The sequence below is a fragment of the Elephantulus edwardii genome, unplaced genomic scaffold (assembly GCF_000299155.1).
Source record: "Elephantulus edwardii isolate Elephantulus edwardi_28Jun2011 unplaced genomic scaffold, EleEdw1.0 scaffold00083, whole genome shotgun sequence".
In the NCBI taxonomy this organism is placed as follows: Eukaryota; Metazoa; Chordata; class Mammalia; order Macroscelidea; family Macroscelididae; genus Elephantulus; species Elephantulus edwardii.
In genome coordinates this window covers 5,665,987-5,692,454 of record NW_006399833.1, presented here as the reverse complement: position 1 = coordinate 5,692,454, position 26,468 = coordinate 5,665,987, and the positions used below count along the sequence as shown (strand labels likewise).

The following is a 26,468-nucleotide window of genomic DNA, read 5'->3' as shown; positions in this document are numbered from 1 at the left end:
AAGGAGCCACCCGGTTTAACCCTTTCCAGGACAAATCTGTTTGTTTTCCTAGCAGTCCATGGTATTCTCAATACTCTTCTCCAGCACCACAGATCAAAGGCATCAATTCTCCTTCTATATATTTCTTAGATAAGAAAAAATATTGCATAAAAGAAAAAAATTAATAGCTGTATTATTTTCAAATTTCAAAGGGAGATCTAGTGGCAAGCCTAATGTTGCAATTGAAATATTACGGGCAAAATTGATTAAAACTCATCAATAATCTATGTTATGCAGATGGTACAACCATGCTTGCTGAAAGTGATGAGGACATTGAAGCACTTGATGTAGAAGATCAAAGCCTTCAATATGGATTGTATCCCAATGTGAAGAAAGCAAATATTCTCACTCCTGGACCAATGGGCAACATTATGACAGATGGAAAAAAGCCTGAAGGTGTCAGTGACTTTATCTTACTTGGATCCACAAGCAACATCTTGGTACCAGCAGTCAGGAGATCAGGAGGCATACTGCACTGGGAAAGTCTCCGAATTGTTAAGGAGTAATGATAATAATTTGAAGACTAAGGTACACCTGATTCAGGCCATGGTCTTTTTCCATCATTCCATATGCATCTGAGAGCTGGACAATGAATAAGGATGACAGAAAAACTGACCTGTGGTGTTGGAGAAGAGTACTGAATATTCTATGGATTACTAAAAGAACAAACAGGTATCTTACAGAGGGTGCACCCAGAGTGCTCCTTGGAGACAAAGATGATCAAGTTTTATCTCACATACTTTTATGTTGCTAGGAGAGGCTATTCTTTAAAGAGGGATATCATACTTGGAAAGGTAGAAGGATGACGAATGGGAAGGAGACTTTCAACCAGATATACTGGCACAGTGACTGCTGTAATGGGCTCTAGCATGGCAAGAAGTGTGAGCAAGGCACAGGATAGGCAGGGTCACTATGAGTCATTCTCAAGTAGATGGCACCTAACATCAACAATAAAATAACAGTGACACAGGAAGTTCTGATGGCATAGTCATTAGGAAGTTGTGCTGCTTAATCCAAAGGCACTGACTCTCTGGTCATTCAAATTCACCAGTGTCTCTGTAGAAGAAAGGTGAACAATCTCTTCCTATGTGGTTTACAGCCTCTGAAAACTTCCTGGAGATCGACTCTAAGTAATTTCTAACTGGATGACAATAGGTGATTGGCATAGTCTGTAACAAGTCAGCTTGTTAGCCCAAAGGCTGCTATAAAATCCGGCCTACTTCTGTGCCATACTCACAATCTCTGCAAAACCACTGTTGCAGCCATTGTATCCATATAAACACCCGAGAATTCTTGCTCTTTTCCATTGACCCTTTACCAAGCTTGATTTCCTTCTCTGGGTCATTACTTGTAACATGGCCAAAGTATGCTACTTCTCTCATTTTATTCTTTCTTTTTTAAATATTTGTGTGAGTTTTTAAGCACTTTGTTGTAGTCCAGAGTCTAAGTATCTCAAGAATATATCTAAGAAAGTCCAATCCCCTACTGTTGATTCCAAGTCATAGTAATCTTCCATTGGCTTCTTAAGTCTCTAAGTCACTATGAGAGGAGAATGCCAATCTTTTTCAGGTGGGGAAGCTGGTGGATTAGAAACACTGACTGTTAAACTTGTATTAAAAGCTAAATCAATAGAAAAAGAAAGAAACATTGATTGTTGGGTTAGCAGGCCCACCACCAGGTTTCCTTCAGATTCAATGATGAAAGTGAAAGGATGTAGTTTGAACTGTATGAGCATTCTTTTAAAAAATTATTTATCCAGTATGTTGTTTTTATGTGCCATCCAGTCACCTGTGACTCACAGCGACCCTAGGTACAACAGCCTGAAGGCTGCCCTGTCCAGAGTCGGTCTCACTAATTCTGACACACCTACCCCCATTGTCTCAGTTACTGTATCAATCCATCTCATCCAGGGTCTTCCTCTCCTGCACTGTCTCTCCACCCTTCTGAGCACGTTTTTCAGCAAGGACCAGTCACTCCTGGCCACATGCCCAAAATATGTGAGCTAGAGCTTCAAAATCCTAGCCTCCAAGGAGAAACTTGGCTTTACCCTCTCCAAGACAGACATATTTGTTTTTCTGGCAGCCCATGGTAATGTTCAAGACTCTTCTGCACCACAACTCAAAGGCATCAATTCTTCTTCTGTCATCCTTTGCCACTCTCCAATTCTTGGATGTATGCCAAGTAATTGTGAATACCATGGCCCAAGGATCTAGGACACCTTAGTCTCTAGACTGACATCATTGCTTCTGAGTACTCTGGAGAGATCCCTGACAACAAATTTTCCCAGTGCAGTTCGTCTTTTGATTTCCTGATTGCTGGTGCTAGGAGTGTTGATTGTGAAATAAAAAAAAAAAATTAAAAAAAAGAGTGTTGATTGTGGAGCTGAACAAGCTATAATTGTTAACAACCTCAATCTCTTCTCCATCTATATGGTCCTGACAACTGATCCAGTATAGAATCTATATTTTTATATGTTAATATACATATAAAGTATTTTAAAAATACATGAGTCCCGAATAGGGTGAATATTAATTTAGAAAAGTAACTATTTCCATATAAAACTTTCTCTATATAACCTATCCTCAAACTGAATAACAAAGTTGAAGGGGGGTGGGGAGTCAGTACTTTAATAACAATAGACCAAAGTACCTCTAGCATTAAGAGCTTATTATTCCATTCACACTGTAATAAAGAAACCCATTACTGTTGAGTCAATTGTGACTCCTGATTGTGACTATAGGACAGCACAGAACTGTAGTCAAGAGTTTCCAAGGCTGAAATGTTTATGGAAGCCAGGTGACACATCTTCCTCCTGCAGAGCATCTTGTGAGTTTGAATCATTGACCTTTCAGTTAGCTGTTGAGTGATCAACCACTGTGCTATCAGGACTCTGTCAAACTGGAATACAGACTAAGAAAATAATACAAATGTGTTAGAACTTGAAATCTTTTCTTGCTTATAAAAGAGTTACGCACCTCAAAATGAAATTTTAAAAGAACAAGCTGTCCCTTTACCTCCTGATTCTTGCATTAATTCCAGCTGATTATATTTTTTCTTTTTTAACTTACCATTCTTATCATGCATTTGCCCTTAAGACCCTTTGGATAAATACTGATTTATTTGCAATTTCATGTGTTAAAGTATACTCTTCCTAGAATAATTCTTTCAAGTGATTAGAATAAATAGTAGAGTTCCTATAAAAATTTGAAATAGCATCTTTTACAGTTTCCAAAATTCTAGATGTGTCTGGATTTGTGGAGAAGTTCTGCAACACTATAAAGAAATTTAGTTTTGTTGAGGTCAAAACAGTACTTAAATATAGTCTTGTGCTTAGAAATTTACTTATAAAAACAAGAAAAAAGTATTGTAGGTTTATAGCTATAATCTATTTCTTATATATCCTTTGATTATCTTCTAAGTATCAGAAATATAAAAATTAATCACTATATAAATATGTTGTTGTTTGTTGTTAAATGTCTATCAGATTTTAATATTGTTTTCCAAGTTGATTTCTGGCAATATACTAGGTGCAGGCTCATTCTAACAAAAAGACTAATCTACAAAATCATCAAAAGTGAAAATTGACTAAAATGTCACAAAATAATTTAAAGAGTACCAAGCTAAGGGTAGAAGGAGGAGTGGCATCCACTTCCATAATAGCTTGCCTCCGGAAACCCTATGAACCTGGAGAGAGGATGAAAGGCACCCAAGCGTCGAGGACTCTCCTTCATAGGGTCGCTATGAGTCGCCTGCGACTCGACAGCACTTAACAACAACAACCACCACCACCAACAAGCTAAGGAGGAATGTGGTATCAGGATTGGAGGAAGACTTGTCACCAACCTGTCCAATGCAGATGACACAACCTTTATGGCCAAAACTGAAAAGGACCTGAGGCATATGCTACAGAAGATCAAGGACTGTAGCCTACAATATGGATTGAAGCTCAATATCAAGAAAACAGAGATGGGGCAATGTATACAAACTTTGTAGGTAAACCAGTGTAAAATTTTTTTAAAAAAATTGTAAGATTTAAAAAAAAAAAGAAGCCAGAAAACTATGACAACAGAAAAGCTAAACCAAGATAAATGAAAAGGTTCTTAATAAACTATAAAATGAAAAAGAAAACAGAAAACAGATTCTCACCACTGGACCAACTGGCAGCACCATGGTAGACAGCAAAGAGATTGAGATTGCTAATAGCTTCCGTTTGCTTGTCTCTACAGTCAACACTCTTGTCACTAGCAGTCAGGAAATCAAAAGACGAATTGCACTGGGGAAAATCTGCTGTCAGAGACCTCTCCAAAGTACTGAAGAGCAATGATGTCAGTCTGGAGACAAAGGTGCACCTGATCCAGGCCATGGTCTTCCCAATCACTTCTTATGCATCAGGAAGCTAGACAATGATGAAGAATGACAGAAGGAGAATTGATGCCTTTGAGCTGTGGTGCGGAAGAAGAGTATTGAATATACCATGGAGAACAAACAGGTTCATCCTGGAGAGGGTGAAACCAGTTGCTCCTTGGAGACAAGGATTTTGAAGCTCCATCTGACATTCTTTGTGCATGTTGACAGGAGGGACCAGTCCGTGGAGAGGGGAATCATGCTTGGAAGTGTGGAGGGACAGTGCAGAACAGAAAGGCCCTGGATAAGGAGGAGTGACTCAGTGATTGGGATGATGGGGGTAGGTGTGAGAGAGACAATGTGGTTAGCTCAAGATAAAGCAGGGTTCCGGGCTGTAATGTGGTTAGCTCAAGATAAAGCAGGGTTCAGGGCTGTACATAACTTCACTACGACTTGCAAGCAATTCAACAATATATAACAACAACAATCAACAATCTCCATATTAGGGAGCTCTAACAATGCAGTCAGTAGAGAGTTGTGTGACTAACCCAAAGGCCACACTTCTCCGGCAGTTCAAACCCACTAGTAAGTCCTCAGAAGAATGATGGACAAAAATGGGCAATCTCTTAGGCAATATACAGCCTGGGAAAACCAACGGAGGCTTAGGTATAAGTCAGTTCCAATTATACAGCAATGAAGTGAGGTTTGAGTGATATCTACAAGGAGGAGCTCTAGTGTTGAGTGGCAAAGTGCTGGCCTGCTGACCGAAATTGTAGAAGTCAGAAACCACCAGTCACTGTATAAGAGAAGATATGACAGTCTGCTTCTGTAAGATCACAGCCTTGCAAACTCTGTCGAGGCAGTTCTACATTGTCTTATAGGGTCACTGGACAGCAACAAGTTAGTTTCTTTTATTTTAAAAATAATACTGCTTTTTTGGGGTGAAAGTTCCCATTGTCAAAGCACTATACAAATTGTTTTGTAACATTAAGTTCCTCACAATGTATGAACATTCTTAATATTTCCATTCTGATTGTTCCATTTCCATTAATCCAATTTCCTTGCTGTCCCTCCATATACTCATCTTCATTTTCAAGTAAATGTTGACTGTTTTGTCTCATAAAGATGCTTTTTTTTAAAGAGCGCTGTACTCAACAGGTAATATGCTTTATTTTCTGAGACACTCTATTATTTAGATAAAAGGGGACTTCAGAGGTTAGTTTTGGTACAGGTTTAAACACTATTTCAATGCAGTAGTCTCAGAGAATACTCTTAACCAGCTTAGTGAGTTTTTTATTTTCTGATTCTAAAGTAACTTGAGTTATTGTTCTGTGTCCTCTCCAACCTCAATTTTATCAAGTTCTGATTACTGCAGCCCTGATTAGAAAGCACTTTAGTGATAGCCAGGCATCATCTAGTTCTAGTCTCAAGCAACACTCCAAACACTGGAGCTCACTGCAATAGCAATAGGGAAGAAAATCTGTGCATTAGTGGGCCCAAGCAGTTTAAATCTGTGCTCTAGGGTTAACTGTAAACTATATATAGATTTTTCGACTGCAAAAGAGATTAGTGGTTCCAATCCTCACAACGTTGAAGGGTCACCTTCACATCCTTTTTCAAACATTTAGGTTCATTGCTAAATGTCTATAACTATTATAGCTTAAAGTGCCATTGAATAAAATAATTAATGTTGAGACTAGATCTACAGTGTTTTCTACAAAAACATGGAAATAATAGTCAACCATACCCAATATAATATCCAGCAAAAGGTTAAATTGAGACAGTCAGCCTTTGAGAATTTATGTATTATGGAGAAAGTAAAACATAACAGAACTAGGTATTACTTGGGAAAGGGCTTTTACATACTGTTGTTGTTGTTGTATACCATTGAGTCGGAACCAACCCATAGCTGACACTCAGGCGGGTTTTCAGAGGCTGTTAATCGTGTGGGAGAAGATGACTTCTCAGAGTATAACATACCTCATAAATCTACTTGCTCACCTTAAATTTAATTATAGCCAATAATACAATTAAAAACAGCCAGAGATTTTTATAGTAGCTGTCCAATCTCTAGATGAATATTTTTATAAAAATGAGAATCCTTTCATTATGTATAGGATCATTTTACTTATCCAATTAGCTATACAGTGGGTTAAATCTTTATACTACACTTCCTGTTGTCTTTAAAGATGAGCTATATTACATTTTCAAGATAAAAACATAATTATGGAGATATAAAATATCTTTCAAGGATTTTCCTTGACTACTTAAACAAACAGATTTATCTTGGAGAGTATTAAACCAAGCTACTCCTTGGAGGCAAGGATTCTTGGGCTTCGTCTAACATACTTTGGACATGTTGTCCTTGGAGAGGGACATCATGCTTGGGAGGGTGGAGGGACAGCGCAGGAGGGGAAGACCCTCTATGAGGTGGATTGATTCGGTGACTGGGGTAATCAGGATGGGTGTGTCGGGGAGGTTGGCTCAGGATAGAGCAGGGTTTAGGGCTGTTGTGCATAGGGTTGCTATGAGTCGCAAATGACTCGACGGCACATAACAACAACAACTTAAACTTTCTGTATGAATATCCTCTATCTACTGCTTAATTATCATTACACTCCATTGTTGTTGTTATGCGCTGTCGAGTCGCTTGTGACTCATAGCGACCCTATGTACAACAGCTCTAAACTTTGCTCTGTCCTGTGCCAATGTTATAAATTAAATTTCATAAAATTTGGTTTTGCCTTGACCACTGCACCACAACCATTTTCTTTCAATACCAGTACTTCTTTGAGAGAGGCTCTGGGGTCGTCTGTATTAGAATGGCCTAAGAATGATTTTTGTAAATGTAAATCCCTTTTGACCCTTCCAAACTCATCAAGTCAAGCATCATCAACAAGTAGATTCAAATCTCATAAGGTTAACAGTTGAACTGTATGGCAGAGCATTTTCCGTGGCTGGGTTTTTAATAAACTGAAGAGAATTGTGAATACACAACAGCTTAGTAGGTGCTGATAATACAGCTAAAGATAAAATGTCCCTCAAAATTTTTCAAATACTATTCTATTAGCTTATTTCTGTGTTATAAGACTGAAGTCTGAGGTTTGTCAGATTTATGTAACATATGCTGAAATTAGTTTCTATATACTTAAATGTGTATAAGAAATGTTCCACTACACATCTGTTTTAATGATTTGTACTTTAAAGGTAGTAAAACTTTTCATCTGAAAACAAATAACTTTACGTTACAGAAAAAATGATATTAATAAATTTGTATTTCTAAATATATTTTATTTTTCATTTCTTAAATTCCTGCACATTGCATTTTATACAATCACTCATACACATTATGCTTCATTCATGTACATTGTAATTTATACGTTCATTCACATTATTTTATATAATTACTTTATCAATCTTTTCAAGTCCCCATTGCGTATTTCCTCTTCCTTCACAGTCACATCAGCCCACTAGCCTGTGCTATGCTAGTGATTTTTCTCCTTTCCCCTTCTTCCACATCCCTCTGCCCTCCCATATCTTGCTCAGTAATCCTCTTATTTTTATCTATCTTGCTAAGAAAGGAGTGTGTCAGGCTGTATTCTCTCTCCATACCTATTTAGTGTGTATGCTGAGCAAATTATTTGAGAAGCTAAACTCTGTAAAGAGGAAAGTGGCATCAGAATCTAAGGGAGACTCAACAACAACCTGTGTTATGTACATGCCACACCTTGTTTACTGAAAATGAGGAGGACTTGAATCACTTGTTGCAGAAGATCAAGGAATGCAGCCTTCAGTATTGCTTGCGTCTCAATATCAAGAAAACAAAGACTATTACCACTAGACCAACAGGCAGTGTCATGATGGATGGAGAGGAGATTGAAACTGTCAACAGCTTCATCTTGCTTGGATCCACAATTAACACCCTTGGTACCAGCAGTCAGGAAATAAGGAGACACATTGCACTGGGGTAATCTGCAGTTAGGAACCTCTTCAAATTATTGAGGAGTAAAGATGTCAGTTTGAGAACTAAGCAGTGCCTGATTGAGGCCATGTTTTTTCCAATCACTTGCTATACAACTGAGAGCTTGACAATGTATAGAAATGACAGAAAATAATTGATGCCTTTGAGCTGTGGTGTTGGAGAAAAGCACTGGCCAACCAATGGATGGCCAAAAGAACAAATAAATATGTCTTGGAGAGGGTGCAGCTAGTGTTCTCTTGGAGGCAAGGATGATGAGGCATCACATACTCACATAGTTCAGACATGTTGCTAGGAAAGGCCAGTCCTTGGAGAGGAACATGATGCTTGGAAGAGTGGAAGGTCAACAAAGGAGAGGAAGACTCTCAACCAGGTGGACTGACATGGTGACTGTTGCAGTGGGCTCTAGTGTGTCAGGAAGTGTGAAGATGGCACCGGATAGAACAGGGTTCAGATTCACTGTGCATAGTGGTGCTATGATTTTTACTCAACTCAATGGCACCTAATAACAGCAAAAACATTTCAAATTATGTTACTGTTTTTCTTTTTTCACATTTCCTTTGTTGTTGTAGAGAAATCCACATGATATTTATTTGTATGTTGATTTTATATCTTGCCATTCTGTCCAACATGTCTACTATTGTCTAAAAGGATTTTTTTTTATGTTAAGTCTTTAGGGTTTTCCAAATACACTATCATATCATCTGTGTATAGGTATAGTTTCATCTCCTCTTTGACAATTTGGATGCCTCTTATTTCTTTCTCTTGCCTAATTGTTCTAGTGAGGATTTTCAATACACTATTGAATAGGGGTAGTGATTGTATTCTCCACTGAGAATGATGTTGGCTCTTGATTTTGCCTATATACTTTTAACTAGGTTAAGGAAATTCCCTTCTAGTCTTATTTTGTTGAGTGTTTTAATCAGGAAGAGATGTCAGATTTTATGGACAGCTTTTTCTACATCAATTGATAGGACAATGTGGTTCCTGCAATAGGCTTTGTTTACATAATGAATTATATTAATTCTTTTTCTTAGGCTCAATCATTCTTGCATACCTGTTACAAATCCCATTTGATTATGATAAATTACTTTTTTTATCTATATATTGTTAGAAGACTCTATTGGCTAGGATTTTGTTAAGGATTATTTTGGCCTATGTCCATGAGAGACACTGGTCTATAGTTTTGGTTTTCAGTTTCTTTTATCTCTTTTTCTTTTTGGTGATGTCTTTGACTGGTATCATGGTTATGCTTACATCATAGAATTCACTCTAGGCATATTCCTTCTTACTCTATTTTTAGAAAATACGTAAAGTAGGCTAGCATCATTTTATCTACTCCTGCTGCTGCTGCCACCACTGTGGCTGTGAGGTTCTGTGGGCATAACGGTCTGGTAGACCAGCTTCCAGCCACCCTGCAGAATGGAGATTATCAGGCATAATCTTCACAAAGTGTACCAAGCCATAGAGGAGGCTGACTTCTTCACTATCGATGAGGAGCTTTCTGGAATCAGTGATCGACCTTCAGTCACTGACACTCCAGAAGAGAGATATCAGAATCTCAAAATACATGTCATGGAGATTTTGCTGTTTAAATTTGGCCTTTGCACTTTTAAGTATAATCACATGGATTCAAAATACATAATGAAGTTATCTAACTTTTACATTTCCTCGAAACCATTCAGTAGATTTTTAGTGGCTGTCAAATTTGTTTGTCAGAGTTCAAACACTGAAATTCTCGCAAGTCAAGGATTTTATTTCAATTATTTTATTGCAATGGTTTTCCATATTTAAATCAGGAAAAAGACAGGCAGTTAAGGGGCAGCATGATGAAAAAAGCATTTACAGTCCAATGGTGCTAAAGTCCTGCCATTCATGTTTCCTAACACTTCAACACGTCCTCTGATGATTCCTGAGGATCAGAAGCTTACTGATCAAGTCACAGAGAAAATAAAAGATTGCAAAGTGATGAAAACATGAACTTGGACTTAAAGCCATGTACCAGGTTCCAAAGAAAATTGACTTCTCAGACTCTGAGAAGAAAGTAGCCCAAAGGCATTTTTGTTGAGACATAAGAAATGGCAAAGAAAGACTGGTATACAGTTATCAGCAAAGTGGATGAAGAAAAATAACAGAGAAACAGAAGCATGCTAAAGATTACTAGATCGCAGAGTTTGGTGGGCAGAGGAAGGGGTTGAAGGAATTAAGAAAGATCCAATGGGGACCTGAAAAAAGGAGGGTAATGCCACATGGATCAATGGTGATTAACTTTATAAAACAAAATGCATGGGAATGATTGAATGAAACGTAATGTGAATAGAAGAATTTGTCAAACAGAATGTATATAAACTAAACACAACGTATACAAACAAAATTTCTATAAAACAAAAAATAAAGCACACACTTTTTTTAAAAAAAAAAGAACAGGAGGGACTGAAATGAATAACAGAGTTAGATTTTCTAGGGTCATTCATGCCATTGGTAACTCAGGGAAACTGGCCATTGGACACGGCAAGCTCTTGGATGTCATGCACATGGTAAACCAGCTCTACTGCCCACCGCTTGCAGATGTAAATATTTTTTAATTTTTATTTTATTATTTTGTGTGTGTGTGTGCTGTCAAATCGGATGCGACTGGTACAGGAGGAGATTGTCCCTCCTTCTCCGGCAGAACATCTGGTAGATTTGAACTGTGCACCTCTGGGATTGCAGTGCAGCTTCTTGCCACTAGGCCACCAGCGCTCCCTAGATTTAAATAAATTTAAGGAGATGACAATGTATATCTTCCCCAGACACTTGTATACTCAAGGCCAGCATATAATCTTTTAAGAACATAATTAACAACATATTCCTGGCAGAATTAGAAAAGCAGTTAAAAGAAACACCTTTCAACCCTCCTAAAGTTGAAAAGTGCAAGTTTTCCAAGTTATGACAAGTTCTGAACAGCTTCACAAAGCAGGGTATTCTTCATCAAAATGGCAAACTATCTAGGTTCTTTCCTCAGTCTTCCAGAAGTTTTCATCTCAGTCAGAATGAAATTCATCAAACCTTGTGGTGTTTGTGGATTTTTTTTTTTTAGAAAAAAAGAAAACCACAAAACTCTTTTGTTTTAATAAATTATTTTTTATAAGAATCATGGATGCTCCCTGTCTGAACTTATCTGCAACTGTAACCTAAGTGTGACTACATTTCTCATGTGATCTTCCACAAAGAGTGGAGGAGCCATGACCTTTACCGGTTTTTAAGAGCCTTTGGTAACATTCATATATCCTGGATTGATGGCATGTTAGCATTTGCATCACTCAGCCAGCCTGAGCAAGTACAAATTGCAATCAAAACCAGCACATACGAAGAAAGCTACAGGATCCAGACCTATGTGGAGAAAAAACAAGAGGAGAAGCAGATCAAGAGAAAGTGGACGGAAGATAGCAGGAAGGAGGTTGAGAGAAAGCGCTTGAGTGCATATCCTATTCTCTAGAGAACCATTATTACTGCACCAATAGTATTACAGCTAACTGCACCATAGGAAAGAGGAGCTTGAGCTCAAGCCTAGAAGAAGGTGGCTTAGGGGACTAGTCTTCAGGCAAGATTTCTGACATGGTACTTGAAAAGGCAGATTCCTGTGTAAAAACCCTTTTTTTGTTGTAGTTATGTGCCATCAAATCAACCAAGTGTCACAGCAACCCTATGTCCAACAGCTCTGAACCTGCTCTATGCTGAGCCAACCTTATTGTCTCTGACACACCTATCCCCATTACCCTAGTCACTGAGTCAATCCATTTCATCGAGTCTTCTCTTTCTGTGCTGTACCTCCACCCACCCAAGCATAACGTCTCTCTCCAAGGACTGGTTGCTCCTGGCAACATGCCCAAAGTTATGTCAGATGGAGCTTCAGAATCCTTGTCTCCAAGGAGCAGCCTAGTTTCATCAAACTCAGTACAGACTTGTGTATTCAAAGGCATTGATTCTTCTGTCATCCTTATTTATTGTCCAGCTCTCTGATGTATAGCAAGTAATTGCAAGGACCATAGCCTGGATCAGGCACATCTTAGTCTCCAGACTGAAATCATTGCTCTTCAACACTCTGGAAAGATCCCTGACAGCAGATTTCCCAATGCAAAAAAATTTTTTTTTATTTCCTGACTGCTGGTGCCAAGAGTGATTGTGCAACTGAGCAAGGAAAATTAACAATTTCAATTTCTTTTCCATCTACCATGGTGCTGCCAATTGGCCTAGTGGTGAGAATCTGTTTTCTTGATGTTAAGCTTCAATCCATATTAGATAGGAAGAAAAAGACAAAGAAATTATAAAAGAATGAAGAAAGACCTTTCTCCAGGAGGAATCATCTCTAGGCAGCTCTAGTGAGCTCTTTGAAGTCCCAGTTATGTGGTTAACAGAAGACCAAAGTGAGGCCATTCACTGGTGCTGCCCTAAGAAAAAACAGCAGAGTTTAGAAGCCATACTACACTGAATTCAATTAAGTGTGATGTAGGAGGGGTTGGAAACAAAGAAAAAAATTATTAAAGTAGAATCAGTGATAATTTATCCTGAATGTTTGAATGTTTGGAGAGGTTGTTTGGGCCAGGACTTTTGTGTTGGATGTCTTTTTATGATCGCTCAATTTTTTCTTTTGTGCTGAGTCTGTTCAAGTGTTCTACATTTGTCTGTGTCAATCTGGGTAGGATGTGGGTTCCTAGGAATTTGCCCATTTCTATTAGGTTTTTAAATTTACCTGAGTATAATTTTTCATAATATTCCATTATTATTCATTTAATATCAGCTGGTTCTGTTGTGTTATTACCTCTTTATTTTCTTATTTGTGTTATTTGTGTCTTCTCTTTATTTTCTTGTTAAGTGTGTCTATTTGATTGACCATCTAAAGAACCAGCTCCTGATTTTATTGATGGTTTCAACTATTTTTTGTTTTCCATCACTGATTTCAGCCTTGTCTTGCTTTATATTTCCTTTCTACTAGGGGCTGTGATATTACCTTGTCCTTTTTATATTTGATGGAGGTGTTGTTAATTTTGCTCTGTTTTTTTTTTTATATATTTGCCTATAGCTATTTCCCTGAGGAAAGGTATCATTAACTGTATCCAAGAAGCTTTGGTATCTTGTAGTTAATTTTTATTCATTTTAAGGAAGTTTTTTATTTCACTTTTTAAATTTTTTTTCTGCAGCCCAATAATGCTCAAGCAGGGTGCTATTTAGCTTTCAGTTGGTGGAGTTTTTATCCTCTTGTTTTTAATTTCTGGTTTTATGGAATTGTGATCTAAGAACATATTTCATATTATTTCAATGTGGAGTGGTTCCCCCCCCCATTTATTATGGCTTGCTTTGTGTCCTAATGTATGATTCTGGAGAACGTACTATGTACAGTTGAGAAGGAAGTAAACAAGTTTTAGTTAGGTGAAGTATCCTGAATACATTCATGAGATCAAGTTGGCTAATTGTATAGTTTAGTTCTTCTGCATCTCTGTTGAGTTTCTTCCAAGTTGAACTGTTCTCTGTTGAAAGTGTGGTCTCAAGACTCCTACTGGTACTGTCTATTTTTTCTTCAAATCTGTTAGCCTGTGTTTTATGCATTTTGCAGGCCTATCATTTGGTAGACCACCATTGGAAAGGGTGCAGTCAGAGTGTTCTTTGGAGGCAAGTATGATGAGGTTTTGACTCCCATACTTTGTGCATGTTGCTAGGAGGGGCTATTCCTTAGAGAAGGATATGATATTTGGAAGGGTTGAGGGTCAGCAAAGGAGAGGAAGACACTCAACCAGGTGAATTGACATGGTGACGGCCACAATGGGCTCTAGTGTTTCAGGAAGTGTGAGGATGGCACAGAATATAACAGTGTTGAATTCTTTTGTTCAGAGTCGCTATGAGTCATACTTGACTCAGTGGTACCTAAGAACAACAATCATTAGGTGGGTAGATGTAAAGCAAAGTTATGTCTTCTTGATCATTATATAGTACCCACCGTTATCTTTTATAATGGATTTCATCCTGAAGTCAATTTTATCAGAGACTAATATTGTTACTCCTCCTTTATTATAATGTCATTTGCTTGGTATATTCTTCCCCCCCTTTCGATTTTTAGTTTATCTTTTACCTCATTTCTTAAATTTTTCTCTTATAGACAATATATTGATAGGCTTTTTAAAAAATCCATCCTGCTACTCTTTTTCTTAATTGGTGTGGTCAAGCCATTCACATTAAGTGCAATTATTGACAGGCCAGGATTTATTGCTGCCATTTTCTTGTGTTTCTTTTTTCTGTTGTTTCTGAATAGTATGGTCCATTCACTTTTCTTTGGAGTCTCTGTGTAAGTGACTTCCTTAGTATTTCTTGTAGAGGTGGTCTTGTTGTCACAAATTCCATTAAGTTCCTGCTTTTCTGCAAAATATCTAATTTCTCCTTCATATTTGATGCATTTTGCTGAGTACAGAATCCTTGGCTGGAAATTGTTTTCTTTCAATCTTCTATATATGCCAGCCCATTATCTTTTTGTTGCATGGTTTCTGCTGAGAAATCAGAGCTTAATCGATTGATTCTCCTTTGTAGGAGTGCTACTTTTAATATTGTATCCTTGTCTTCAATTTTGGAGAATCTGACTACAACATATATTTGGTGGAGTTCACTAAGTATCTTGAATGTGCATCTCCTTGTATCTGGAAAGCTTTCTTCTAGTATCACTTCTCCAATTCTCCCTCCCATTTTGAAATTGCAACTACACATATGTTGTTTCATTTGAAGTCATTCTACACTAATTTTATTTTCTTCAATTTCCATCTTTTCTCTCTTTAATATGGTTTCAACTTTTTCTTTCGCCATTTTTAATTTCCTGAGTGCCAATTCTTAGAATTTCACATCAGTGTATATTTTCTGCCTTCCTGTCTCTGGGTTATTCATTGGATCAATGATCTGGTCAGCTTTTTTGGATAAGACTGGTTTTGTTTTTCATAATGTGTGAACCTGATTGCTCCTTCCTTGACATCATGTGATGTCCGTCTTGATGTGTGTGAGGTAGCTTCTGTTCTATCAATTGTAACAATCAGTTCCTTTATTATAGTGTTACTGGCAATGCAGATTTTAAGGGCTGGACCAGAAGTGGCAGCAACTATTTTTTGATTGATATATTTTACTGAGTTGTAGGTAATAGACAAAGGTAGTGCCTGTACAGTAATTAAGAGATAAGATATTGTCATTTCTGCACACTTAATTCCCCATGTCAACCTTTCTATTTGGTCATTCATGGGGAACAGTGAGAAGGATTCCCTTCCTCTGCCCACTGTGGTGGGCCTGTTTCTCCACAGGTAATTTGAAGCACAAGTTCAAAGTTGAGGTGGTGGTGAGTTCCTGAGCAGCTCCTTTTGGGCCCTCCTGCGCACCGGTGGTGGCAGTGGGCAGGGCCTCCTCTGCGCACTCTGTGCAGCCCTGGCAGGTGAGAATGCCTCTGGATGCTCAGCGCAGACTCTGAGGTGGCAGTGGGCAGGGCTTACTTCAGGCACTCTGCATCATGTTGGTCTATAAATATTTCGTTGTTATTCCTTTGGTCTAGTTTTCTCCTTAGGATTGATTATCCTTAGGTTGGTATTCTACATTTTATCCATTAGTATTGCATATTTCTTATCTGAGATTTTATACATACATATAAAATCATCAAGGGTCCTGTTGGTATAGTGTTTAAGTGTTAAGTGTTTGGCTGCTAATCAAAAGTTGGGGTTCAAACCCATTAGTCACTCCATGAGAAAAGATGAGACAGTCTAGTTCCATAAAGATTCACAGGCTAGGAAACCTTAACAGGTTGCTCTGAGTCAGACTTGAAGACCAAAGTTTTGGGCTTTGGTTATATTTCTGATATTTATCCTTCCAGAGTACTTTCAATGAGTTTCTCACATTGTACCCTATCTGAGCAACTCAATTTTCTAAAATGTCATGGTGTTTCTGAAAAGCCTCCCAGGTAGATTTTAATTCTAACATAATATTTTTAAAGAACATATAATTTCTGTGCAATATGACCTACTCCAGAGCACAAAAAGATAGCAAGCCATCCATAGATAACAAAAAATTTCAAGAATTAGAAAATTTTATGAAGAATTACAAGACAACTTGAATAAACCCTATTATTATAACCTTTTGTGCAAACTTTAAAAACTCTAAAATGATTAATTCATTATAAATGACTTCTTGTAGTTCAAGTGCAGTAAATTTTCAATTGTTTCAGGATTAAGAAATAGGCTATGTAGGCAGAAGGAAAGAATATTTAACACTAAAAAATTGATGCTAACTTAAATGTTCAACAAAAGGCATAATAGTTTAGATAATGCTACAAATATAGGAATTTTACCAATCTACCAATTTTACCAATTTACAATAGAGTATATAGTGACTAGGGAAGATGTTATGAAAAATTGGCACACGAAGAAAGTGAAATAAAAAAGATAATATACATTTTGCTGTTATGGTATTGCTTACCAACTAGATTTAAAAAGAGAACTCTGATGCAAATTGCACTGCTAACTCAAAGACTATACTTTTCTGACAGTTCAAATCTACCAGCAGCTCTGAGGGAGAAAGAGGTGCAATGTCTTCCCTTTAGATTCATAGTTGGAAACCTGATAGAGGGTTTGCATGAGTCTACAACTCAACATCAATGACAAAGTTTGTTTGTTTTTGAATACAGGGGGAAAAATAACAGTGGTCCTCTAAATATAGAAGTAATGACTGATTGCCTCTCACCTTTCTCTATATCGTTTTGAACCTTCTTGTTTTATAAAATAAAATTTACATTTTAATTTGGATGTTAACACACATACACTTAAAAATATATATATTTGAAAAGTAGTAGATAAAAATTATTCGGAATGTATAACATTTTTTTTTCTCTGAATCAGAGTTAGTTGAAAGAACTAATACTTATATAACCCCCTACAAACAAAATAAAGCAGAATTGTCCAGAGCCAAGAACTAAATAACTGAGCAGACTAGTTCAATTGTTTTTACCATACTACAGGTACGAAGTTATGCTCCATCTGAAGCAACATTTTGGTTCACTTTGCCCAGGACAAGATTTGCCATAAGTCATGTGATTATAGTGCTGATGGTATGTTTTTATGTAGTAGATGAGAAGTGAGGTTATATATGATTGGTCTTGCTTATTGGTCAATTCATCCATGGCTTGAATTGTGGTGTTGGCAAAGAATATTGTACATAGCAAGAACACTTCTTGGGGACCCATAGCCTTCTCAAGTCACCCTATACCAGCATGGAAAACAACACCTTCTGGTCCCTTCCTGTGTCCCCACCTGTACCTTCTTTTTTTTAAACACAATTAACATATATAGACATTCTGTTGCTGTTAGGTGTCATTCAGTTGGTTCCAATTCAGAGTGACCCTATTTACAATGAAACAAAACATTGTCCAGTCTTGCACCATCATCACAATCATGGCTATGTTTGAATTAAACATTGCAACCACCATATTAATCTATGTCATTGAGAGTTCTCCTCTTTTTAGCTGGCACTCTACCTTATCAGTCACGATGTCCTTCTCCAGAGACTGGCCCTATCTGAGAGGAGGCCCAACTGATCAGTAAGCAACATCATGGTAAATGGAGAAAAGACTGACTTTGTTAAAGACGTCTTTATACTTGGCTCCACAATCAACATCCATGAAAACAGCTATTTAAAAAGAAAAAGGAAAAAAAAAAAAACACAACAAAAACACGTGTTGCATTGGAGAAAGTCTGCTGCAAAGGTATCCTTTAAAGTTTTAAAGAGCAAAAAAGCTACTTAGAGGATTAAAGTGAATCTGACCCAAGTTGGGGTATTTTTAACTTCCTCATATTCACATAAAAGCTGAACAGTGAATAGGTAAATTATAAGAACTAGGAGCTCTGATAGCATAGTCCCTAAGAAGTATCACTACTAACCCAAATGCTGCACCTTTCTGGTGGCTTGAATCCACCAGGTGATCAAATCTAACAGCAACACTTTCGGATAAACGTGGGCAATCTTTTTCTCTGCCTATTGAAGTCTGATGGTATACATAGGAATCAGATAGATTACATCTGCGGGGGAAAAAAACGCTGGAGAAGCTCAATATCAGCTGTGAAAACCAGGCCAGGGGCTGATTATGGAACAGACCACCAACTACTCATATGCAAATTCAAGCTGAAGAGGAGGAAAATTAAATCAAACCCACAGGAGCCAAAGCATGACTTTGATTTCATCCCACCTGAATTTCAGAATCATCTCAGGAACAGGTTCGAGATCTTGAACACTAATGAGCGAAGACCAGATGAGTTGTGGGAGGATGTAAAATGTATCATCCAGGAAGAGTGCAAATGGTCATTACAAAAACAGAAGAGGAAGAAAAGACCAAAATGGATGTCAGAAGAAACTCTGAAGATTGCACTGGGGCATAGAGAAGCCAAAGCACAAGGAAGAATTCAAGACACTAAAGAGCTGAACAGAAGATTCCAAAAGGCAGCATGGAATGACAAAGCAAAATATTACAATGAAATGTGCGAGGAGCTAGAGTCAGAAAATCAAAAGGGCCGAACTCGTTCAGCATTTCTTAAGCTCAAGGAACTGAAGAACAAATTCAAACCTTGAGTTGCTATAATCAAGGATGCTTTAGGCAGAATATTAAATGATCCAGGAAGTATCAAAAGAAGATGGAAGGAATATACTTAGTCATTGTATCGAAAGGAATTGGCAGATACAGAAGAATTTAATGAAATAACCTATGAGCAAGAGCCTATGGCAATGAAGGAAGAAGTTCAAGCTGCTTTGAAGGAAATAGCAAAAAATAAGGCCCCCGGAATAGATGGTATACCAATTGACATATTTCAGCTAACAGATATTGCCCTGGACTTGCTCACCAAGTTATGCCAAAAAATCTGGGTAGGGTCAGCTATTAGTTGGTTCAATGATACATAACAACAACTACTACTACATAAGCTATCTAGAAAAGGCAATTTTTTTAAAAGGGACTTCATATAGGTGGGAATGGAAGGTTGTTGCTTCATTGGTACAAGGTTTCCCTTTGTGGCATTGAAAATGCTCTAGAACTAGGTAGTGATGATACATCCACAACATTGTTAATGTACTAAATACCATTTTACTTTTCACTTTGGCTTATTATATTGCATATTTTACCAAAATAAAATATTTTCAATGAAAATAAATAACAAATTTTTTTAAAAATAAAAAAACAAACCCAACAAAAACAGAACCCTAACTCATAGTAGCTTTATTTGTAACATCTAAATCCTGGAATAAGCCTAAATGTTATTCAAAATGTGACTATTTACAAATTGTAATAAAATAATGTATAGTATTATTCAGTAGTGAAAATGGAAGAAACTATTGATGTATGCAACAGCTTATGTTAGTCTCAAGAGAACTCTACTAATTAAGAAATACCAATCTAAAAATGTTTCTAACCATTCATTTGTTGATGGACACTTGGGTTGCTTTCATCTCTTTGCTATTGTAAATAACACAGCAATAAACATGGGTGTGCACACATCAGTTTGGATGGTGGTTATGGTTTCTTTAGGGTATATTCCCTGAGGTGACATTGCTTGGTCAAATGATATTTCAATTTCCAACTTTTTGAAAAAATGCCAGACCACCTTCCATAGTGGTTGCGCCATTTTACCCTCCTCCTGCAGTGAATAAGCATTCCAATCTCTCCACAACTTCATCAGCATTTACTCTTTGCTGCTCTGATTAACTTTGCTGTTGTTACTGGAGTGACATAATATGTCATAGTTGTTTTTAATTGCATCTCTCTGATAGCTTGGGATTTTAAACATTTCATGTGTTTGTTTGCCATCTGAATGTCTTCTTTGGTGAAGTATTTATTCATATCCTGTGCTCATTTTGCTATTGAGTTGTTTACTTTTTTCTTGTTGACATGCTGGAATATTCTATAAAATTTAGATATGAGTCCCTTATCAGATATGTCATTACCAAATATTTTTCCCAGTCTGTCATTATGATATATTCATACAATGAATATACTATATTCATACACAGAACTGAAAACCAATGAACATTACACAACATGAGGGACCCTGAAGTACATCATGCTGGTGAAATATTTCCATCACGAAAGGACAAATACTGCATAGCAACATTGTTATAAAGCAGGTCTGACATGGGGGGGGTTGGGAGTTGAATAGGATAAGAGTGGATAGATTGCATTGGAACAGATGAGAGAAAGAATAGTCTAAAAAGAATATATTATTAGGCATTATGCATACGAAAACAGCCCAGAATAAGAGGTATATCATTGCAAAGAAGACTGGCGGGGGGGAAGGAGGGGAGTAGGTAACTGTGCCACAATGAATATTTTATAAAAAAGTGAACTGAGGGAGGGGAAAAAGGAGAGAGGGGGAAAGAAGGGAGGGGGTAAAATGTGCAACAATGGATGAATGAAAATCTAAATTCTCTGTAAATGTTTGTTAAAAACACAATAAAATAAAATTAAAATTAAAATAAATAAAAAATAAAATGTTACTTTTAAAAAATTAAAATGTTTCATTACATTTAACAATAGGGATAGTTATTACAGTTGTGTGCTGTCAAGTAAGACACATTTAACCAACCATATTTGATCCTTCAGAGGCAATAAATCACACAGGAGGAGAAAGGTCATCCTTCTTTATGGAGCAGCTGATGGATTAAAATGAATGCCTTTGGAACTGCAGCACAGCTTCTTACCACTATGTCACCAGAGCTCTCCAGCGGCAGGTGGTACACATGTATGTATGTGTTTGTGTTTTTATAAAACAGAGGGAAAGTGATACTAATTTTATCATTACTGCTCAGTATTTTAACTGTGGCAGTGAATTCAAGAAACTACATATGTGATAAAATTGTTTAAAACTAAATATACACTGTTCTACAAATGAGTGGAAATAAAGTTTTGGAAATCTTTGAATAAACAGGAGGGATTTTAGAATTTCAATATCCTGTTTGTGACAGTACATTAGGATTTTGAAAAATATCAGGAAAAATTGAGTAGAGAAAAAGAGAAATATTATTTTTAGGAGTGCACATATATCTATAATTATCAGAGTGAAGCTATTTACTATTTAATATGTCACTGTTTTTCAACTCTCAATCAGGTTTAGAAGACTGTAAATTTTTATGGAAGGGGACAGCCTCATCTTTCTATCATGGAGTAGACTGGTGAATTAGAAATGCCAACCTCTTGGTTAGCAGCCCAACATGCTACCAGAGCTCCTTTTAGAATATTCTAAATTACTTAATATATATAACAACAGCTAGACCTATATTTTTATATTTAAAATTAACTAATTGGACATCTTTGTGAGATTAAACAATACACATTTCCAAAGCTTCGAATCTATCCACTATTGGCAAGTAATTATCTATATCTGACCATGGTTAGAATGAAAGTAAAACATAAAAAAGTAAGATAGGTACCAAGACTTACCAAGGCTGCACTTGTGGTAGCTCCTCTCTGAGCTTTGCAATGCCACTCAAGGACAACAAGAAAAAGAAAGATGCCACAATGTCAGCCAAGGAGGATAAAAACTCAGTGAACAAATCTGGGAGCAAGACCTCCCCACCAAAAAAAGAAGTAGTCCAAAGGCAAAGTTCAGGACAAGATTAATAATAACAGTCCTGTTTGACAAAGCCACATATGACAACTTCTGTAAAGAAGTTCCCAACTATAAGGATATAACCTCAGCTGTTGTCTCTCAGAGACTGAGATTTGGGGTTCCCTGGCCAGGGCGACCCTTTAGGAGCTTCTAAATAAAGGACTCATCAAGCTGGGTTCAAAATACAGAGCTCAAGTAATTTACACCAGAAAGAACAAGGGTGGTGATGGCCCAGATGCTGGTGAAGATGCATGAAGAGTTCAAACCAACTGTACATTTTGAAAAATAAAACTTTATTAATTATTTTTAAAAAGTAAGATGGAAAGGGAAATGTAACTGCCAGCTAAGGAAGTGAAGGTGGATAGAGCCTCAAAGTGCAGCCAGCCACCCCCATTGGACTCACCCAGGCAAACACTTTACAGTCCAAAGGGCAGAAAACGTCAGGAAAATATCCTCTCACTGAACAAGCAGGCATGCAGCTTCAACTCAGGACCACCATTAAAGTGTTAAAGTAGGATCCCCTTTATCTAAAACCCCCTGTACAGCAAGAAGCAGCCAGAGATCATGCACCCCATTCCCAAATGAGAAAACCACAAATGAAAAAGACAATTTCTTTGTAATCACCATTGGACTATGCCCACTATTACCATGTTTTTTTATGGTCCCTGCCAGATCTTTCTCGTTTCCTTCACCCACTCCCTCCATCAACCAAATTGTGAAACCCTGTGATTTCATCCCTACCCATCCCTACCCTACTCTTCTACTCCCAACCGTTACCTTCTTGGATCTCCATACATGGTTTTTACAAAATTAAAAAAAGTAAGATGGAAAAAATCCTGAACAGAAAAAAAGTAAGCGGAGGATGGCATTTCTTCAATGATATTATGAGAGAACATTTGAAATTATTTTCAATAAAAATTCAAGAAATGGTCCAATTCTCCCAGCACCATTTGTTGATGAGATTGTCATTTCCCTGTTTGATAGGTTTTATTTCCCTGTCGAACATCAGTTGGGTCCATTTCTGGGTTCTCAATTCTGTTCTACTGGTCTGTGTGCCTATCATGATGCCAGTGTCATGCTTTTGGTTACTACCACTGTGTAGTTGGTTTTGAGGTCAAGGAATGCTATGTCTCTCACTTCAGTTTTGTTTTTCAAAAGTGCTTTGATTATTCAGGGTCTCTTTCCTCTCCAAATAAACTTGACCATTTCCCTTTCAATCTGCTTGAAAAATGAATTTGGTATCTGTTTTGGGACTGCATTGAATATGTAGATTGCTTTTAGTAGGATCATCATTTTCAAGTATTGACTCTTCCTATCCATGAACAGGGCACATTTTTCCATCACTTTGGGTCTTTTATTGTGTCTTGCGGAAATGTTCTGTAGTTTTCTTTGTATAGGTCTTTTGTATCGCTAGTTAGGTTCACTCCCAAGTATCTCAACTTGTGGTGGGATATAGTAAATGGTATTGCTTTCTTGGTTTCCTTCTCTGAGTTCTCTTTGTTATTGTAGAGGAATCCCTCTGATTTTTGGATACTAATCTTGTATCCTGCTATTCTACTAAATTGATATACCAGCTCTAAGGGGTTTTTTTTGTTGTTGTTGAGTCCATGGAGTTTTCTGTGTACACTATCATAGCATCTGCATATAATAATGGCTTAACCATTCTTGCTGATCTGGATGCCTTTTATTTCCTTCTCTTGTCACATTGCCCTAGCAAGTACTTCCAATACAGTATTGAATAGAACTGGTGACAGTGGACATCCTTGTCTAGTCTCTGTTCACAAAGAAAATGCTTTTAGTCTTTCTCCATTGAGAATTATATTGGCTCTTGGTTTTGCATATATACTTTTAACTATGTTGAGGAAATTACCTTCTATTCCAATTTTGCTGAGTGTCTTAAATAGGAAGCGGTGTTGGGTTTTGATCAATTCCTAGGATCATACAGTTTTTGTTATGTTTTGTTAATGTGGTGAATTACATTGTTTGCTTTTCTTATATTGAACCATCCTTTACTTATGTTGAACCATACCTCTTATGAATCCCTCTTAGTCATGGTGAATTATTTTTTATGTGATTTTGGATTCTATTGGTTAGGGTTTTGTAAAGAATTTTTGTGTCTATGTTCATGAGAGATATTGGTCTATAGCTTTCTTTTTCGGTAGTATCTTTGCCTGGTTTTCCCATTAGTATTATGCTTGCTTCATAGAATGTTTCTGGGAGTGTTCCTTCTTTTTCTATATTTTGAAATAACTTAAGTGGCATTGGTGATAAATCTCTGAGTATTTGGTAGAATTCAGCTGTGAAGACATCTGGTTCAGGAAATTTTTGTGGGGGAGTGTTTTTACAACATGTTCAATTTCTGCTACCTGCAGAATGTTTAAACAGGATTCACATCACACATCATACACAAAAATCAACTCAAGGTCAATCTGGGTTCTGGAAGTAAAGCTCAAAACCATAAAGTTCTTAAAAGACAAACTGGGACCAAGCTTAGAAGCCCTAGTCTCTGGTATAGAGAGATTTCCAAATATAGCCAGAAATGTACAATCTGAAGAGAATAAAATTGATTAATGGGGGGGAAATTGATGAATGGGACATTCTAAAGATTAAATCTCTATGTTCATCAAAAAGTTTTTTCCAACAGGGTACAAAGAAAACCTACTGACTGGGATCAAACATTTGGCAATACCATTTCAGACAAGGGTCTCATCATGAAAGTTTTCAGAATCCTACAGGGCCTCCAGAAGAAAAATACTGATAACCCAATTACAAAATGGGCAAAAGACATGGAAAGACTTTTCACAGTAGAGGACATTTGGATGGCCAACCAACACATGAAGAAATTCTCTAAATCACTGGCAATAAAAGAGATGCAAATCAAAACAACAATGAGACATCATCTTACTCCAGTCGCAGTGGCAAAGTTTAGCAGGACAGGAAGTAATAAATGCTGGAGAGGATGTGGCGAGATAGAAATTTTTACACATTGTTGATGGGATTGTAAAATGGTACAACCACTCTGGAAGGCAGTTTGGTGTTTCTTCAAAATGCTGAATATAAAAAATCCATATGACTCAGCTATTCCACTGCTTGGAATATACCCCAAGAAAATGAGAATGGAGGCACGAACTTGTACACCAATGTTGACAGCAGCATTATTCACCATTGCAAGAACATAGAAACAGCCCAAATGTCCAACCACAATGAAATGGATGGGAAATTATGGTACATTAACACAACAGAATACTATGCAGCATATAAGAGCAATGATTTTGTATATTACTACCTAAGGTGAGACAGACTAGAAAGCATTATGCTAAGTGAGCTCAGTCTCATAAAGACAAATACTGCATAAGACCATTATTGGAGAACGAGTACAAAGATCCAAGGAGGGGAGGGGAGGCTTAATCATAGGGTCACACAATTTGATGGGTGGAGGGAGGGATGGGTAAATGAAAGGGGAAAGATCCAGTGTGAAAAATAATGTATACTAATTTTATGAACTTTGTATGTAAGCCATCATAAAATAGATAGATAGATAGATGATAGATAGATAGATAGATAGATAGATAGATAGATGATAGATAGATAGATAGATCCCACCATGAAAATGTTAACAGAAAAATAAAACTTCAAGAAATAGGGCTTCTATCCTCCTTCAGAATTAATAGGCATCAAATATAGGAAGTTTTAAAATAAGATTTTATATGAAAAATAAAATATGACAACATGTAGAAAAGAAAATCTTGTTTTCTAAATTGTCACTTCAGAATCCCCAATGTTAAAATGATTCAATTCAATTCAACAAAGGTTTTCTGAGTATAGAGTGTATGCAAAGCACTGAACCACTGCAGGAGGGCTATACAAATTGTATCCTCTAGAAGTTCACAATCTTGACAGATCCATAGGCACATAAACAACTAATGAAGATGTATGGATAACTTAGATAAGTACTATAATAGTGCCGTAGAAAAAAACTCTAGGAACAATTGGTATGCAATACAAAAGAGCCCAGGGCCATTTATGAATCAGATCACACATTTAAATAAACACTGAACTTACAAGTTTCCTGTGACATGGCTATTATCAAAGAAAATAGTAAATACATTGTTTAAATGTAAACATTATAATTTTAAATAATCCTTCACAAATCCTATTTTTCTTAGGATATTAAAAAAGTATTTTATGAAATATGACACATATTAAGAAAGAGCAATGATATTGAGGTTTTATGAGTCATTGAAATAATTTTCAATTACAAGTACATGCTGGTTCACTTGTTTGTCAACCATGATATGTATAAAAAGTATATTTTTAAAACACATAATGTGCTCCAGACTTAAGAGTTTATTTTACCCTAAAGAAACCCTAACTGCCACCCAAGCAGAGATATGCACACCCATGTTTATTGTGGCTTTGTTCGCAATAGCAAAGAGCTGGAAACAACTCAAGTGCCTATCAACAAA

General features: G+C 36.9%; 1 protein-coding gene and 1 pseudogene across 2 annotated transcripts in view; one reads left to right on the top strand and one right to left on the bottom strand.

Moving 5' to 3' along the window:
• Positions 1 to 26,468, bottom strand: part of COL4A5 (collagen, type IV, alpha 5) — a 397,088-nt gene that overhangs the window by 287,141 nt on the left and 83,479 nt on the right. The window lies entirely within an intron of this gene.
• Positions 9,785 to 12,010, top strand: LOC102847738 (annotated as a pseudogene).